This window comes from Rhinolophus sinicus, chromosome 13, assembly GCF_057876585.1.
Source record: "Rhinolophus sinicus isolate RSI-liver-muscle chromosome 13, RSI-T2T, whole genome shotgun sequence".
Taxonomy (NCBI): domain Eukaryota; kingdom Metazoa; phylum Chordata; class Mammalia; order Chiroptera; family Rhinolophidae; genus Rhinolophus; species Rhinolophus sinicus.
The window spans coordinates 49,104,964-49,124,055 of NC_142513.1; the positions used below are offsets into that span (position 1 = coordinate 49,104,964).

General features: G+C 48.9%; 1 protein-coding gene and 1 non-coding gene across 6 annotated transcripts in view; both read left to right on the forward strand.

The window, feature by feature from the left end:
* The window catches only part of OTUD7A (OTU deubiquitinase 7A), a 213,244-nt gene that overhangs the window by 76,288 nt on the left and 117,864 nt on the right, over positions 1–19,092 (forward strand). The window lies entirely within an intron of this gene.
* LOC141568341 (U6 spliceosomal RNA) lies at positions 16,281–16,387 on the forward strand. The gene has a single exon (XR_012491491.1). It is a non-coding gene; the product is annotated as a U6 spliceosomal RNA (small nuclear RNA).

Consider the following 19,092-nt stretch of genomic DNA (forward strand, 5'->3'; position numbering starts at 1 on the left):
TGAAGGGTACAGCTCCTAACACGCGCGCACACATAATCGTAATGAATGTGAAGCACTGTAAAGGGCAAAGGTGGGGGCTGTGAGAAAATACAGAGGGGATTTACTTTAGACATGTTAACCAGGGGAAGCCTTAGCAAGTGACAGGGTCTGAAAGCGGGGGGTCAGTCAATACAGGAAACACTGCAGACGGAGGGGGAAGAGTATATGGAGGGTCTGAGGGAAGAAAGCGGTTGGGGCAGGAGCATGAGTGAAGGAAAGTGGTGTGAAGGGACCTGGAGAGGCCGAGGGGGCCGGGTCATGGGTGGCCCCAGGTCCTAGAAAGGAGCTTTTTTCCCAGATGCAATGAGAAGCCACTTTAGAATTTAAGGCAAGGCATGATCCAATTTAAAATGCATGCATGTTGCAGTGTGGAGAATGGACTGGGTGGGAATAAAGAACAGCCGGGGTCATTCCAGCCTCTCTGTGCTGGCTGATTGTGGGGAGATGGGTGGAAATGAAAGTGAGAGAGAGGCAGGTGGACTCAGGTCATTTGAAGGTAAAATCCCCGGCTTTTAATCGTGGACTGATGACCATCATTTGTGGGCTGTGCATGAATGGAAGACTGATAGCTCATTGGTTGTGAAGGGAGAAGGTTCCAGAATGACCCCAGGGTTCTGCGTGATCAGCTAAGTGAATGGAAGATGCCTTTACAAACTGGAAAGACTGGAGGAAAGGTCACGTCAATGAGTGGAGCAGCACGTGTTCTTAGTCTCCTTATGTCCGAGGTAACAGACATCAGGGGAGACGTCCCATACGAATGGGCAGATCTACAAGCCAAAGTCAAGTTCAGAAGAGCTCAGGGCTGGAAATATAAACCTGGGAATTGTTCAAGTTTCGGTGGTGTTGAAAGACATGTGTTGACAACTTCATCTGGGGAGAAAATAAAAGTGAACATAGCAGAGAGCTCAGATGAGGCCCCAGGAGCTGTGGCCTTACAGGTCACACAGCCACGGAAGAGCCAGGAGACAGGACGAGAAAGGGGTGCAGAAGTGACAGAACACCAGGAGAGCAAGGTGTCATGGATGCCACTGAGGAGAATGTTCAAGGAAGGACTCATCGATGGCACTAAACGCTACACACAACTCTAATAAAATGTGGAGCGAAAAGCCCGTGGGATCAGAAACGCGGCCATCCCGTGGGTCTCAGCAAGAACAATCCTGGAGGAACAGCCAAAGCCGAAGCCAGCTAGTGCCAGGTTGGAGAATGAATGACAGATACACGTCATTCTAGGTGGCAGGACGCGCTGCAGCAAGCCAGCAGCAACTCACAAGTCAATCTCTCAGAGCAGTCTGGATGCCAGGATTTCAGCATGGCTTTCCGTAGAATGTGACAAACTAATTCTAAAATATGGCTTGAATAGTAATCGTCTAATTGCCAAGACAAGTGGAAAAAAGAACAAGGCAACTGATATAATGGTAGATTATCTGGTAGATACTGGAGTTTTCAATTAGTCATAACTGTAAGTACGTGCGATTTGTGTGTGGGCTGGGCACCGTGGGAGGCAGGGAGAGCCGAGACGCTTGTGGGAGTTTGCACAAAGCAGAAGCAGCCGTCCACAAATGAGCAGGAGCTGTCGTGGGAAGACACGAAGGCAGGAATGTGAGGGTGAGGTGGAAGGATGAACCATGCAGAGTATGGCTGGGAGCCTGCGGCTGGTGGGAACATCGTGCTGGACATCAGGGAGCCAGGGAGCCAAGGCCTGGGGTCCCCATCAGGTGTCTTCGAGGCGAGGGAGCCTGGGATCCCTCACGATGACCTGCGGGCCACACAAGATGGCATGGCCCCGTCCCATGGGCTGCTATCTCCACCTCCGTCGTCCTCACCACTCTGGTCAGGACTCACAGCAGGCCTCACGGGAGAGTGTAGGGGATTTCAGGCCTTTCCCGTGTCTCTTGATGTGACACAGTGAGGCCAGCCAGGTGTGTTTCGGTTATGGCTGTTGTCTTCCATCTTGGATTGAGGCAGCTCGTCCCACACCATCCTCCCATCGCAAAGTGTTGACACAGTGACAATGTCAACGTCACCTCTAGCTTTCAGATCGCCTCCAGGATATGCTTTCAGCTCGTGGGCATAGGGACAGGGGCTCCCTGCAGCTGTCGACTCCCAGGAGAGGAGCACAGGTGATACTTCAGGCCTCATAAGGCATAAGATCGCCAAGGAGGAGATGTGGACAGAGAAGAGAAAGGAGCCCACGAATGAGCCCTGGGCACTTGAACTTGCAGAGGTTGGCAGAGGCACAGCCAAGAAAAAAAAAAAAGTTTTCAGTTCAGAGGTGAGAACTGTGCTAGAATTATTAGGTTGGTGCAAACGTGATTGCTGTTTTTGCAATTATTTTTAACCTTTTAAACACAATTACTTTTGCACCAACCTAATATAAATCTGAGAGTCAGTCTAGAGATGATGTTTGAAGCCAGGGGATGAATGAAACTCCAAAGCCAATGTGGGAAATGACTGAGCTGTGTGTCTGCTGGCATGGAAAAGCATTTACGGTGCACAAGAAGAAGCAAATCCCCCAAGGACATGTAACGTGACCCTAATGACATCACTGGAAACAGTGAGGGGGCGTAGGTGTGTGCATGCGAAACATCCAGTAGGGTGTACAGCTAGCACTTCTTTTTTTCGTAAGGCTGGTCACTTAGCTGAAGTCCCTGCACCCCAATGTCATACGAGTGGCAGGTGGAGCATAGGAGTAGGTTCAGGTGGGGGTCGGTTGTGTCCTGAGAGACACCAGCCCCACTACCTGGCAGGCTGTGCTGTGCAGGCCGAGCAGGGGATGTGAGAGGGGAAGGCGCCCAGCCTGGCCTCCTAGCCTTCCAGGCGGCCCCGCTGTCCATGGTCCTGCCTCCTGGCCGTCCCAGCGTCTCCCCTGTCCATGGTCCTGCCTCCTGGCCGTCCCGGCGTCTCCCCTGTCCATGGTCCTGCCTCCTGGCCGTCCCGTCGTCTCCCCTGTCCATTGTCCTGCCTCCTGGCCGTCCCGGCGTCTCCTCTGTCCATGGTCCTGCCTCCTGGCCGTCTCGGCGTCTCCTCTGTCCATGGTCCTGCCTCCTGGCCGTCCCGTCGTCTCCCCTGTCCATGGTCCTGCCTCCTGGCCGTCCCGGCGTCTCCTCTGTCCATGGTCCTGCCTCCTGGCCGTCTCGGCGTCTCCCCTGTCCATGGTAGTGATGGCTGGCCTCACCCTCCTGCTTCAGTCTCCCCCCGCCCATCTGGCTGGGCTCCTGGTGGTTGCCTCCTTCCCACCCCCTTGCCCTCCTGCATCACCGTTTCTCCTTCACCGTCCTCACTTCTCCCAGTTGGCCGCCTCCCACGTGGTCCCACTGTCCTGGTAGGATGGCCGGCTCCCTCTTCAGCGGGACTGAGGTACTTCCGGGGACCGCTGGACAACAGCATCTCTGCTGCTCTCTTCCCGTCCATGCTGCTGTCACAGGGGCCAGGGGTTGGGCTCACAGCTACCATGGCGCGGACCTTTCCTTTCCGATAGCCATTGAAAGTCCTGTCCCTGGAGAATCACCTGATGTTGTACAGGCCTCGGTTTCACCATTGGTGAGATGAATGCACGGAGTGGCACTGGCGTCCTGCAGCCCTGACACGGCTCCTCGGCCGTCCAGTGCCAGTGGTGGTCGGGTGGTCGTGGGACAACTCTTCCTCGGTGTCCTCTGCCACCAGGTGTGGGCCTGGCAGGGGAGGACTCTCGCTTTCGGCCCCCACAAAGTTGTGGTTTATATTTACACAGATCATGTGTGGGTTGGGTGAGTTTTAAGACAATGAATAACCACAGGGAATGACCAGGAAACAATTCTAAGGCTGTAATTTTCTGCAGCAAAGTTTAGCTCTCCAGGACCTGTGTTCCCTGGGCGCTGGTGGCCCAGCTGGCACTGTCACCCTTCCCAGGCCATGGCTTTCCCCCTCGCATGCCATCTTCAAACCAGCATCCCCACGCCTTGTTCAGTCATGCCAGGGCCATCGTTCCAGGAAGACTGTCACCCCATGCCACACGGCTGTGTGTCAAAGCCGCAAGTGCCTTCGGAAGTACGTCAGCACGTCTGCAGTTTCCAGCCAGGGGGAGCTCTCGGAGCCAGCATGTGAGCACCCATGAGGACCTGCCCACGTTCTGAGAAATTCATGAATACGTTGCCAAAAGCTTTGTGTGACAGCCATTGCATATATACTTGTGGGACCCCCACCAGCCTGGTTTTCTCAAGGTGTCAGCCTGAGAAACCTCACAGATGTTCCGGGGAGGCTGAGGTGACAAGGGACTCAGTGTGCTTTTGGGGCCACCTTCTCCCTGCCACTCAGACCTGCACCCCCACATTCACTCCAGTTCCTGCCACAGATTCTGGGTAGCTGCGTTCTTCTTTCCTTCCACCGACTTCTGAGGGACCTCAGGGCCTGTTACTCCCCATGGTATGTCTGGGCTCAAGTCCCAGAACCCTGAAAGGGACAGTGAGGTCAGCCACCATCCTTTGACACATGCTCCAGGTGGAACTTTCCTTACTATTCCGTCTGTACACCCAGATCCTGCCTTTTCCTCCTCAGCGGTTTCTTCATTCAGTCAGCCAGTCAGCCAGCAGACTTACTGAGCGCCTGCTACAGTCAGGCACTGGACTGGGTGTGGGGGATTCAATGACAAGAACAGGCCATGCCCTCAGGGAACCCTGTCAGCACGAAGGCTGATGTGCAGAATGCGTTTGTCTCCAGCTCCATGACATGGTCACGCTGTGTACAGCAGTTGTCGCTCAGGTTCTTTGTGGGGTACAGTGGCATGACTTTTCAATGGCCTCCATTAACCTAAGATAAAATTTTAACTTTATGGACGTAAAAAGAAAACCAGGTGTGGATTGCACTAACTTAGAAAGCATTACATTATTTTGCATTGGATAGTTCTTAATGTATTTCACAAATGATGCTGGAGAAAATGAGTAGTAAGGTCTTTTAGTGGATTTCAACGTTGTTCTTGAAAAATGCTTGAATAGGCTGATGGTGGCTGAGGAAGGAACAGAAATACGAGAGTGGATGGACTCTCGAAGGCCGCGTATGTTGACTCCCCAGGACACAGGAGGGGCCCAAAGCACCAGGTTCTTACAACATGTGCGTTTCAACAGTTTCGCCGTTGGCTCCACCCAACCTCATGGGATTCTCACGCCTGCTCCCGATTGTTATACCACATTAATGTACCTGGATTGTCTCCATGGCAACACACAGCATGCGTGAGTGTGTATACACCACACACACTGGTGTTGGTTGGGGCACAGATGGGACTTACAGTCTGTAAAAGGTGGGTGAACCAACCAACTTCCTGCCTGGCAGGATTCTGCATGTATTTTAAATGCTGCCACAGTTCTTCCACTGTTTTGGAATATTTTAATTAATTTGCCATTAATATTGCCATTTACATTTTTATTAAGCTTTTACAGGGAGCAGCTACATTTCTTAATTTCTGGGTTAATGTAGGCTCATTTCAGCTTAAAAGCGAAAAAGGGCCACTGCGTCTGATGGTATCTAACCTGATGCCATTGGATTTCCTTGGCCTTGAGATAGGCAGGCCATTGACAGTTTTTCAAACTGCTTTAAAAGTAAAGAGCAACTCAAGTCCACCTGTTTTTCTTTTAGATAGAAAACACACTGCAGGGTTGGCCCGGTGGCTCAGGCGGTTAGAGCTCCGTGCTCCTAACTCCCAAGGCTGCCGGTTCGATTCCCACATGGGCCAGTGGGCTCTTAACCACAAGGTTGCCAGTTCAATTCCTCAAGTCTCACAAGGGATGGTGGGCTGTGCCCCCTGCAACTAGCAATGGCAACTGGACCTGGAGCTGAGCTGCGCCCTCCACAACTAAGACTGAAAGGACAACAACTTGACTTGGAAAAAGTCCTGGAAGTACACACTGTTCCCCAATAAGGTCCTGTTCCCCTTCCCCAATAAAATCTTAAAAAACAAAAACAAAAAAAACACACTGCAAATTTCCCACAGTGTCTTTCAAACTATTGAAAAGCTGAGTAAGATGCAAGAAACCTCCTTCAAAATGTAGGACTTGCTGCATTTTGATTTAACTTTAAGGTATGTGTTGTGTACCTGTTTCGTGCCAGGCAGTGTGTGTTAGTGAGCAGACAGGTGAAACCCCATGTCCTCCCGGAAATTACATTTTAAGGGGGAAAGAACAAACATACAGTGTGTGTGTGATATGTACACTGTTGGTGATCAGTGCTGAAGAGAACAAACAAAGCAAAGGAGGGGGCTCCAAAGCAGTGAGGACCCACGGGGGTTCAGGGGGGCTGAACATTTAGACGAGGGGTCTGGGAAGGCCTCCCCAGGTGGGGGTTGTAAGGACCCTCATGCAGGAGGGCAGGACGGGCCGGGAGGCTTGGCGGTGCGCGGGGAGGGCCAGGGGTGTCCCAGGAAGAGGGAGGACACACGAGGCCTGTGGCCAGTGCGTGCTGGCATTTTAGGGAGCAGCTGGGAGGAGTATGGCTGCGGAGGAGAGATGGGGGAGAAGCAGATAGGATCAGAGGGGAGCCCAGGGCCATGTCATTCAAAGCATTGTCAGGCGTGATTGGACTTCGGCTTTCCTCTGAGTAAGATGGGACATCATTGGAGTGTTGTGGGCAGGGGACTTGATCCAATGTAGATTTAACAGAATCCCTGTGGTTGCTGTTTTGAAACTAGATGTCAGCTTGCTGGGCAGGAAGACTAGTGAGGAGACAGTTTCAATCATGCAGGTGAGAAAAGACAGTGCTTGGATGAGGATGAAGGCAGGGCAGCCGTGAGAAGTGGAAGCTCTACCTTCAAATGACATTGGGGACCCAGAATGACTTGCCAATGGGCCAGATGCGGATGTGGAAGGAAAAAGGTAAAGCTGACTCCTATGGTCTTTGTCTAGAACAACCGCGGGCCTGGAGATACTCAAAATGAAGGCAGGGGAGGTCACAGCAGGTTGGACTTGGAAAGAAATATTAGACTCTCTGAAGCTGAGTTTGGGACATGTGTCCTCGCAGATGTACAGTACACCCCCAAGTTACAGAGAAAGGGAGGATTGGGGACCAAAAATGAAGGAGGAATTTAACACCTAATACCACAACCCGCTGCTCAAGAACGTAGGAGAAATTGACAAGAGATAAATCTGCCTTTTTCAGTAATTTCAAAGAACAGGGGGGAAAGTAGCAAGGATGATATAGGCAATCTCCACAACAGAATTGGGAGACTTGGTCTAATATGTAGAATCCTGTGCAGTGGCAGGTTGTGCAGAATAAGAGGGTCCCCCGTGGCTTTTCACTTATTCAGCAAACATTTACTGAGCAGCTCATGTGGAGCAGGGCGGTACTTTACAGGGTGAGAAAGAGGTGTAAATCCCAGACCCCATGCTGAGGCTTCAGCAAGCATGCAGGATGGGTGATGGGCAGGGTTGGATCGCGCTTGGAGCAAGATTTGGGAAGGCACGATGCGAAGAGAGAAGTTAAGGAAACTTACTAAGTTGGCTCTTTACAAAGTAACCGGAATTATCTGGCAAGGAAGGCGGTGCCATGAGAAGAGACTGAGAGAAGCATGGTACGTGTGTGGAACTGGGCGTTCAAGGTGAAGGAAGGAGTCAGGGAGGGGACAAGTCAGGTGGCACAGGGACAGTTTGAGCCTCAAACCAATCATTACTGTAACAGGTTGTTACTTAATCACTAGGCAATGATGCTTACTAGAGGACAGTGCATATGTCTGTATTAATATAAATAAAAGACTGAATAGAGAAATAAATTGAGGGGTAGTGGACAGCTTTCTCTCAAAGTGGAATGCCAGCTAATAAATGTAGAAGAAAGGAAGGAACTAGAAAATCACCATTGGACAACCTCCAAAGTATTAATTGTTGCAGAGGAGAATATCATGGGTTGCTAAACCAGTGGAGGAAAATTCAATGAGAAACAGAGGATTGACACAAAGTATCTCCGCGCAAGGTGCATAGTAATTACAAATGGATAAATAGTGATTTGACAGTGGAGGAGTGGGGCAGACAGCACCTTAAGCAAGAGACTGAAATCAGCATCACAAGCAATGAGCCCAGTCACCATGTGTCGCCTGATGTGGGCCTGGGGGCAAAGCACCACTTTTCTGATATTCCTGCCGGAAATGCTCAACTGAGTCAGATCACGAGGGATTGCAGGACAGACCCAAACAGAGGGACGTTCTACACCTCACTAGGGTGTCAGAGTCATGAAATGAAAGACTGAGAAGCTATTTCAGATTTTTTTTTAAAAAAAAAAAAGCTAGATGAAACGCATGAGAACAAAATGCAACATGGGATCCTGGTGTTTTGCTACAAAGACAACGTTGTTGGGAGAATGGCTGAAATTTGAATAAGGTCTTTGGATTAGACTCAGAGGTGGAAAGAATGGCAAAATGTAAATTTTTAACATTTGGAGGATCTAGTAAATAGGAATTGTTTGTACTATTTTTGCAACTTTTCTGTATGTCTGGGATTATTTCAAAATTTAAAAAATTAAAAATGAAATAGACAACGTTAGATCAAAGGCGTGTTTACCACACATTACAGTGGTGTACGTGGGGCTTACCCTGTAGTCTTTGAAGTTCAATCCAAACTGGAGTACTGTGTTTCCCTGAAAATAAGACCAGGTCTTATATTAGTTTTTGCTCCATTAGGGCTTATTTTCAGGGGATATCTTATTTTTTTTCATGTAGAACAATCTACATTTACTCAGTTACAATCATGTCACCTTCTTCTGGAACATCATCATAATGTACTAAATGTGTCCGTCTGGCTGACGATCTTAACTGGGGCTTATTTTGGGGGTAGGTCTTATTTTCAGGGAAACACGGTAGTGACCCACTCAGATTTCTACAGTGCAATCACAGGGAACCCACCGTTTGGTAGTCTTCATTGTTTAGATAGATGACTTGTAAGGTCTGAAAAATGTTCCACTGACGTCGATAGGCCAAATTTCTAACAACCTCCCCCATTGCTGGGTACACTCAGATGGCTTCCAGCGCATCCCCGAGCTGCAGTGAGGAAGGTAACTATTATAACTGAGCACCATCAGAGCACATGTCCCCCCCGCATGACCCTGTGTCACATTCTCAGAGTGCCGTTGCTGGGCCAACTGCGCAGTTTGCAGCGCTCGCTCCTTTCTGGCATGTTCCTATCTGTGGGGGTCCTACCTGCTCACATGTCCTGTCTGATGTCGTCTGCTGCCTCTGGATGCATCTCAGCAATGTGATCTCCTTTTAGAGCACAGAAGAAAGGCATTAGTACAAACCATGTCACTGAAATAATTATGCAGTATGTTGTTTAGTTAGTAGGTCAGAAGAGTTACTACTAAATGCTTTTTTACTTTGGCTGTTTCTGTGGGTTTCTGACCAAAAAACAGATGCTTGGTTTCATTTTCGTAGTTTTTTTTTTTTTTTTTTTACAATGACATCACTTCCTTCCAGACTAGGAAGGAACCACAGTAATCTATTTGTGTCTCACTCCACCGCTGAAATGTGGGCAGCATCCGGGTCTCAGTGTTTCCTCAGCATGCAGCACACTCCTGAGCGAGGAAGGGCTCCGCACAGTTTTGTTGAATGGAAATAGCAATGTACGCATCAGGAAAAGGTCACTTTGCAGTTTAGGAAAAGGAGGAAATGCTCAGATGGGAAGCAAAAAACAGTGTTGAATGGTTCATTGCCATTATAATTTTCGTTTATTTCTTCACCATGTTTTTTCTCAGTAGCTGTTACATGCCGTGGACTGTGGCTGGTCCTGGGGAGACAAAACAGGCACATTTCCAGAACTTAAATTCTCCAGAGGGAGCATACACAGGATGGATGGATGGGTGGATGATGGCTGAGTGGATGGATGGATGGATGGATGGATGGATGGGAGGATGGATAGATGGATGGATGGACGGACAGATGGATGAACACATGGATGGGTAATATTATTACAGATTATGCTAGTGCTGCAGAAGAGGTAATTGATACTGCAATAAAATAACAAGGAGGGGAGTTTAGACAGGGGAATCAAGGAAGGCTTCTCAGCGGTGGTGAAATTGCAGTAAAAGAAGGAGGATGGGAAGTGCTGTGGGATCTCGTCCAGGCAAAGTCAGTCACGAGAGCAAGATGCGGTGAGGAAAGCACCTGGCAGGTGTGAGGGCGAGAGAAGGCTCAGCCTGAGTGCTGACCTAGGCCAGCCACGGTGCCAGGTGAGCTTGGAGAGGCCAGGTGGTGCAGGACTGATGGAGGCTTAGAAAGAAGTTCGGATTTTATTCTGACACAGTGGGAAACCATTAATGGGTTTCAAGCAGGGAGTGACATGATATAATTTACCGCCTTTAAAGAGCTTTCTGGCTGTGTGGAGAAGGGATGGAGGGACGCGGCACACTGCTTTGCTGATGTGAGTAAAAGCATTCAGACGGACTGAAGCGATCCATAGCATACTAGCAAATGTCCAGCTACATGCCAGTAAGGCTGGTTTTCAAAACTGTGTAGACAGAAGTTGATTGGGGCGTTCCTTCGTGGGCCTATTTATTAGCTTTCCATAAGGGCTCTTTCATCGTCCATAGATTTTTATTGCCCATCCTTTTTATTGAAGTATAACATACCTACAGAAAACACACATCAAAATGCACAGCCTTGTGAGTTATAAAAACGCAAATATCCCTTTGTAATCCCCACTCGGACCAAAAAAAAATAGAGCATTTTCTGCAGCCATTCTTTTCCCACGTGCTTGTGCCCCGTTCTACCTCCTTTATTCCTACCTACTCTTTCCAGTCTCATGACCTCCAACTTGCAGATTGTTTTTGCCTATTTTTAAACTTCATGGGATGAACCAGATAGTATGTTTGCTGGGTCCCTCCTGACTACCCCACCTGGTTCATATTAAACTACGGTTACCTGTGAGGGGACCTCCCTTCCTGCAGCAGGCCCTCCATCTAAATTACTGTTGGGCAGAGGGGGGAAGGTCAGCATATTTTCCTGAGTCTTTCATTTCTTAGAAGTAATCAGCTAAAAATAATTAATATCTCAAAGAGTCATAGTTTGGGGTGACACAGAATGGGTACTAGTCCATTCTTGATTTGATGGATTTCACTGATCATTTCTCTCTCTGTAGTTTTCCCTGTCACCCTCCTAAAGATATGGTCCAGTGAAAAGATGCTCTTGACATTAATACGCGTATGTCTGTCCATTTTTTAGAGTTGGCATTTGGGGCACCCTGTTTCAGGGGTCCTTGTGCATCCCAAGTCCATGAAGGTGCCTCGCTACGTTGCTTTCCAGACGCTTTATTGTTTTACTTTGCACATTCTGAAATGCCATGACCCTGGCATTGATTTTCACGTATACCGTGAGGTAGGGATCAAGGTACATCTGTCCACGGGGCCACCCCATTAACTCAGCACATTTGTTATACTGTGGAAACAAATCTCTCAAGTGCTCTGCAGTGTTGTTTTAGTGACATATGACGTCCTTTGCAAAGCCACGTGCAGTGTGGGCACAGGTGTGGCAGTAGCCGGTGCTGCCCCCCAGCGTGAGGGGCGGGGCCAGCGTGGAATGGACAACAGAGAGGAGCTGGGTCGCTCCCCTGGTTCTAGGCCCCTGCTGGTCAGTGATGTAACGGATGGATCAGGTGTGGGGCGGGAGAGGATTCCGTGATGAGAAACGTTGACAAGGCCATTAGAATGCTGATGTCAGCTCCTCTGTCTAACAGGGGTGAGGGGAGGTGCCCGCCTCGCATGGGGACCCTTAGGCTGAGCGTCCACAGGCACATTGAAGAATAAGAGGACATCTCTTGGTTGGGAGCAGAGTGGATGGGGCTCTGGACCTCACCTCACCTAGTGGGTGAGGAAGGGATCGGGCCACGTTCCTCGAGGCTGTCAGAAAGCGATGCGTGAGTTGTGTTGGGTCCTGTCACTGGGGCCACTGCAGGAGCAGAGGGACCCCAGCAGCAAGAAGCCAGAGATGTACATCAGATTCCCAAGGAGGCTGGAATTGCCCAAAGTGACCATTACAAACAGGCATGCAGCCACCCGGGTCAAGGAAACTGCAAGTAAGTGACCTGAGGTAGCAATCTTTAAGGAAACAACAAAATTGCCCACAAGGGCATGTGACCCTTTAACGTGCCAGGCCTGAGGCACAAGACAGGGTGTGGAGTCCCCTCACGTCCAAATGCCTTTCTCCTCCTTCCAGTTAGCAAAAGATGCCAGGCTTCGCCTCTTTACAGCAGGCAGGAGCCCCCCCCCCCCCACCATGGGCCTGGAGGGGCCCGAGGAGAAAGATCATCTGACATGAAGATTGAGAGACGGGGTGTTGGATAACACCAGCGACACAGTGTATTCCTTTCATGATACAGATTGCTTTCGTAAGTCAGGGGCGTGCCAGCTTCTCATCCAGCGGACGGAACGCCCCTTCTGAATTCCTCCAACTGAAGTCGTTTTAAAGAGGTGAGAGGGAGACAAAAATGAAGCTGCATTTTCATTGTATTCCCCAAGTCATGCTCCTTCAGGTTCCTGGAAACTTTACCTGCACAGGTAACTCCCTACTCAGCCCTGTTCCTGCCTGATGATGGGGGCCTGTCACCCCTGTGTGGGCTGCTGCCTCCTGCAAGCCCAGAGGTGCCTTGGGGGCAGGACCCCACCTTCAGCCCTGGGCATAGCTGTGCTTCTTTGCTGCGTCCCTATAGATGCTGAAGCCGTCGTTGCCAAGGAAATGGAGGGAGAAATCCAAGGAAATGTGGGTAAAACCTCCGGTCACTCAGAATTTACCCACAGGGAGAACCTTAAATGCAAGCAATTCGTCTTCATCTGAGATGACACAAACAAAATGCATTACTTCTCCCTCATTTCCAGTTATCTCCACTGTGCATTATTCTCGTATGTTCTTCGAACCTCAGTGCAAACCATGGGATCAACTCTCCAACTTAACACTGGCGAGTCGTGTTCTCCAGGAAGAACAATACCTCACGGTGAGAGGTGTTCAGCAGGTGAAGACTTCCTCATACTTGCGTTTGTATCTCTCCATTTCTCAGGAGTGCCCTCCGGATTCCATCAAGCAATTGAGAATTCATTCCTCCCAGAAACACAGGGGGCTTCAAGATGATTTATAGCAAGTGAGGTTCGCAGAATTATGGAGAATGGCAATAAGAAGTAAAGTAAGGCGAGAGAGAGAGTGAAAAGCCAAGGAAAACCATTTCAAGCAGCGGATTTAAGAGCAGGTGATGTGGTTCAAAGTGCAGGGAAGAAAGTGACACGCTCAGACACAGCGGGACATCCTAGCAAGACGCACTGCACTGCCCGGGGGAGGCGGCTCCTGGAAGACAGGCTGAGGCAGGAGGTGTAGACAGTCAGGACAGGACCCCATCTACACCCGGAAGGAGGAACTGCGAGCCTGCAGCCCACTTTACACCCCCGTTAAGTCCACGGCCAGCTGGTGACCAGCCTTCTCCACCCCTCACACCTTTTCAGGATGGACCATTCCCATTGCTGGCTGGGGACATCAGGCTTGCAGCCGCTCATCAACCAGCCAGTCGGCAACATTTAGCAGAACCGTCATTTCCTCACCTCTCATTCTCATTCTCCTTCTGACTTGCTCACGTCAACACTCCCGCCCTGGGTGTGCTCCTGTCTGAACCACAAACAGGATGGAAAGAATACTCAGTGCCCCAAACTGTGACCCACACTTAGCACAGTCCCACTTGGTGCTGGTGGCGGCCTCGCCCTGTGTGTGGGTGGCAGGTGGCCCTACCTGCTTCCTTCCCTAGGGCAGGATGCTGACTTTCTTTGACACTCTGGATCCCAGCCCGGGGAGTGGGCTCGATTTCCCTATTGATATTCCCAAGGACCGCCTGTAACTCAGGATTTGCTGACTCCTTGTTGTAAAGAATAGAATCTATTGTGGCGAGGGCGGCTGAGTATGTGATGGTTACCTAGTCATAAGCTCAAGGACGAGATTCTTTAAAATACAGTGTTTTTAGAATATCTGAGACAACAGATTTTCAACAGATCAGGAGACAAGAGCCATTGAAAAGACTGGTTGTTACAGTTCCCTAGAAGCAGGAGGCACACTGCGCCACGCCACGCCACGCAGGACCACGCAGAGAAGCACCAGGCCGGTCAGGAGGCAGGGGGAGTGGGGGGGCGTGGGCACCAGCCTCTGTGGTGGTTTCCACAGGGAGGCTCAGATGCGGCAGGGCAGAGGCTCAGGATGGCCAGTCTGAGTCCTGTCAGGGCTCTGGGTGGCGGGGCGGCCCCAGTTGTCTGGTACCTGGCTGGGGGTGATTAGGGTGGAGGGTAATGTACCCTGAGGGTAAGAGCCCCACGAAGGGGGTGGTTGGGCTGTGGTGCTGGACTGGTTGTGTTGCATACAAAAGATGGGCTCCTGGGAGAGGGTTTTACTGTCTCTCAGACTTGGCCACCTGTGGGGTGTGGGGGTGTCAGCCCCCCCAGGGTCAGAAGGCCGCACAGGGTCAAAGCATCAGAACAGAGAAAATAAAACACATGGTTAACGCACAAGAACAGCTCCTGTGCGGTGCCAGGTCATTGGGGTGTGTGGGGGACCTACAGAGCTGACTCCCCCTTTGCCATGCAGGATGCATTTCCAGAGGTGCTGTGCCTGAGGGGCACCTCTGCCCTGCCCCCCACAACCCTGAACTGGCGTGTTGGTTGCCCTCGGACCTTCTTCTGTATCTCTTACCGCTCCAGGGGCACTCCTGGCAGTTTTAAGCATCTCTCCCTCATTTGCCTGTGTTCAGACTTTCTTAGCACATGTGGAGGACGGGTCCGGGGTGCCAGGTGGGCAGTCCAGGTTCAACAAGAGGCCACAGGAGAATCTGCAATAGAATTTATTACTCAGGTTCTGGAGGAAGGGCATGGCTTGCCCTGAGGGACCACACAGGAGGTCGAGGCAGAGAACAGACAGAGAGAGACAGGACCTGGGGCTCACGCCGTTATTGGGGCAGTGGGTGGAGTGCTTTGGGGTTCCTGGCTAAGACCAGATTGGTCCATTTCAATAAAAAACAGTAGGGTTTTGGAAAGCTCCACGGGGTTCTTCCCTAAGGGGCACACAAGGGGAGGGCTCTGTGAGACGGGGGAGACTGTTTGTCACAAGGACTGTTGGGGACGTCGTCTCAGGGACTTGCGCTGCCCTGTGACTCTGCAGGCTGTTCGTGAGGGTGTGCCCTGGCATGAGGGGCGAGTGTCAGTCTAAGACCCCCCCAGGCCACCTGGCCAAGCATAATGGATGACGAGGCAGAGATACATGGAGTCACTGAGCTAAACTCTCCACAACCGGCCAACATAGGTGAGCAAGGTGACCTGGCATGGCTGTGCTGTAACACAGTCACTCAATACACTGGTGGGACCCATGACCTCAGCACTTGGGCCCACCCAGCCCAACCCATGTAGTCCTGGGGCACAGATGCCAAACGGCAGGGAAGCCTCCATCTCAGCCCAGACTGGCTCAAGTTCAGGTTTAAGTGCTTCACACAGGCCTGGCTGGCTGGCTGTCGCTCTGGGTTATGCTGTGGTGCTGGCATCGCAGACAGGTTCATATGAAGCCCTTCTCCACTCCCTGTGACATCTCATGGTCCTTTTTCTGCTGAGTAGTTGCTAAGGAAGACCCCATGCCCCCCCAACTTGACCTGGGTCCCTCCATGTCCTAATTGGCAGTCTTTTCTGGGTTCTGCCCGCAAACCTCCCCTAGCTGAGGGCCGGGGGTGCTACTGTTTAATTATTGCTCCATTTACCTACTGGTCACAGCAGCAGTGATGCTGTTACATATAAAACCATTTCTTTATAAATAGCCTTTTCAGCACTTTCACCCATGTCCTAATTGGATTGTCTTTTAGAGTTGAATTATCAGAGTACTTTCTGTATTCTAGATCTGAGCCTTTGGTCAGATATGTGGTTTGCAAATATTCTCCCCCAGTCCGTAACTTGTCATCTCACCTTAACAGGGTCTTCCACAGAGCTCAAGGGTTTTAATTTTGATGAATCCAATTTATTATTGATTTTGCTGTGGATGTCACTAAACCCTATGTCCCAAAGATTTTCTCCTATTTTTTTTCTTCTAAAGATTTTATAGGTTTATGCTGTCCGTATAAATCTATGATCCATGTTGACTTAGTTTTTGTATAGAATGTGAGGTGGAGGCTTTTATTTATTTTGTTTTGGGTTTTTTGCTGATGGATATCCAAATTGCAAATGATATCCATTTGTTGAAAAGACTGTCCTTCCTCCACTGAATTATTTTATCACCTTTGTCAAAACTCGGTTGGCCAGCGCTCACTTCCGTAGCACACACACTGAAATAGAAGTGATACAGAGAAGATTGCCGTAGGCGTCATGCAAGGATGACATGCAAATTTGTGAAGCGTTCTATATTTTTGAATGCCACTGAATTCTACACTTAAAAACAGTTAAAATGTCAAATTTTATGTTATATATTTACCATAATTTTGAAAACTTGATGTAATACTACAACAGCCATTGCATTGTACACTTTAAATGACATAATTATGTGGTATATGAATTATATTTCAATAAATATAATATATTCTAATTTGCATGTGTAAAAAATGCAGCCAAAAGAAAAAAACCAAGAAAAATCAATTGGCTATCCTTGTGTAGGTCTATTTCTGGGTTCTTTATTCTATACCTCTGAGCTGCGTAGCCATATAATAAGCTGTAGCTGTAGAACAAGTCTTAAATTCAGGTGGAGTGATTAATCCAAAATTATTTTTATATTTCAAAACTGTTCTGGCGTATCTAGTTCCTTTGTCTTGCCATATCAGTTATATAATGTGCTGTCTGTCTCTACAAGCATCTTGCTGGGATTTTGACAGGAATTGCGATAAACCTATAGATCATTTGGGGGGAATTCACGTCTTGATTGTGGGGGGTCTTCCAGTCCATGAACATGGAATGTCTGACCCTTTTGTATGGCTGAGTAATATCGCATTGGATGACTTCTTTATGCACTCCTCTGTTGATGGACACCTAGGTTGTTTCCATGTCTTGGCTGTTGTACGTAATGCTGCAGTGAACGTGGGGGTGTAGGTATCTCTTCAACATAGTGATTTCGTTTCCTTTGGATAAAGACCCTGAAGTGGAATTGCTGGGTCATAAGGTAGTTCTATTCTTAATTTTTTTAGGAACCTCCATACTGTTTCCCTAGTGGCTGAGCCAATTTACAATCATGACTGCAGTGCTTTATCAACCATGTAAGCTTTTTGTGCATTAAGAAGACTAATTTTTATTATTTGCAAAGATTTGTTTTATATAAGGCAGATCATAAAGGTAGCTTCTCACCCACTTGTTCTGACAAAGGTTCTTACTATGTAACCGCAGAGCTGTAACTGGAGACTTTTGACAATTGGTTAGATTCACATCAGATACTTCAAAGAAAGTTCAACAGTAATTCTCCCTATTTTGTATTGAATAGAATCAGAGAAGCATTTTAGTGTTCCTCCGGCAGGATTTCTAAAGCTACTTTTGCCAGAAGGTTCTTTAAAAAGCTTCATTTTGATAATTAAAGATAAGTTTTTCTAGGAAGAGAGGGTGGAAGGCAGAGAAGAGGGAAGAAATCTTACCGGGATGTATCATGGCCTGCAGATTAAAATGTGTGGCCTCAGCTAGTAATGATCTTAAACTCAGAGCCCTGCTTAGCTGATGTCATTTCTTTTCAAAGAAATGACAGTACTGCTGTGTAGTCGTCCGGACATTAGTCTAAGAATGGGGTCATGGTAAATTAAAAAGATTAATAAGAAAAAAAGAAGAAGTTTAATTTTTGGTCAGAGTCTTGGAAATCATTTTTCCTAGCCTCTTTTAAATTTTGTATATATTGTATTTGTATTTTGCCATAGGAACGCTTATGAAAAGCAACAAGTATGAGAAGTATGAATTTTTAATAAAGAACTTAAAAATCTAAGTAGTGGAGAAATATACTGTGCTCCTTGATGGGAAAACTAAATTTGAAGACATCAGTCAACAACAATAACAAAAAAACCCAAACAACAGCAACTTGAGAAATAGGAAACGCTAAATAAGACAGCAAGAAACGTCCCAATATACCAGTCACGGCTCTGCCCTGCTCCCACCCCCTACCAAAAAAAAAAAAAAAAATTGTCACCCCAATAAACTTAAAAAAAATAAAAGTAAAATTCCCCAAATAAAAGACAGATACTCTGAAACTGAGTAAGTAATTAAATTTATCTAGAAGGTATTAAATGAGACACAGCTGAAATAAAATGGCCTAAAAAGGTGAAAATACAAAGGCATAGGCAAAATTATAAGAAAAAATATTACCAAAAAAAGAGGAGCCATGATACAGGTGGCAGAATAGAGATCCAGGTGGGACGTTATACAGAAAGCACATGTATGTTACGCTGATAAAAGATACAAACCACCAAAAAGGGAGAGTGGTCACATCAGCTTTGAGGTGTTGACACAGTCGAGCTTCTGCAGATGTGTGATTTATCCGTCTGGGTGGGAGATGTCAGAGGGGGAGCCAGCTGGGGGGTGGGTGGCACCCCAGGCCTCTCAGGACCTGTGGGAGGCTGCGCCACCCCCACCTCAGGGCGCTCAGCCCAGCAGGTGTCTCCAGAGACTAAGGCAGGATCCCCAGGCTTCACCCAGAGTCGAGATGGCATCAGGTAGTAAAGCAGCGTTCCTGCACCACGTGTGGTGTAGTCTGTCGGGTGGATGAATGGGACTCAGCCCCCCTCCCCTGTGCAGCCAGCACCCTACGGAGTAGCTTCCAAGCATCTTAGGCTCTGACTCCTGCAAGCAAACCCCGCATTGCAGGTCAGTGAGTAGATCTCAGGAGTTACGACGCTGTTGATGTCACTCCATACCCCATGTGCACTGGACACCATGGTGCCCCTGCCTGGACTGTGACCACTCTGCGGGGACCCTCCAGACTCAGGATACTGTTTGCATCCTGACCCCCCACGTGGAGTATGGGCCTCCCCGTCGGGACCTCTGGATTCCGTAGGGACCACAGAGCCCGGGGCTCCACGGCAGGGACTGGGGACAGCTTCCTGACTCCCAGGTTCCCGGGGGCCACACCAGCTGAGTCACAGAACATCAGGA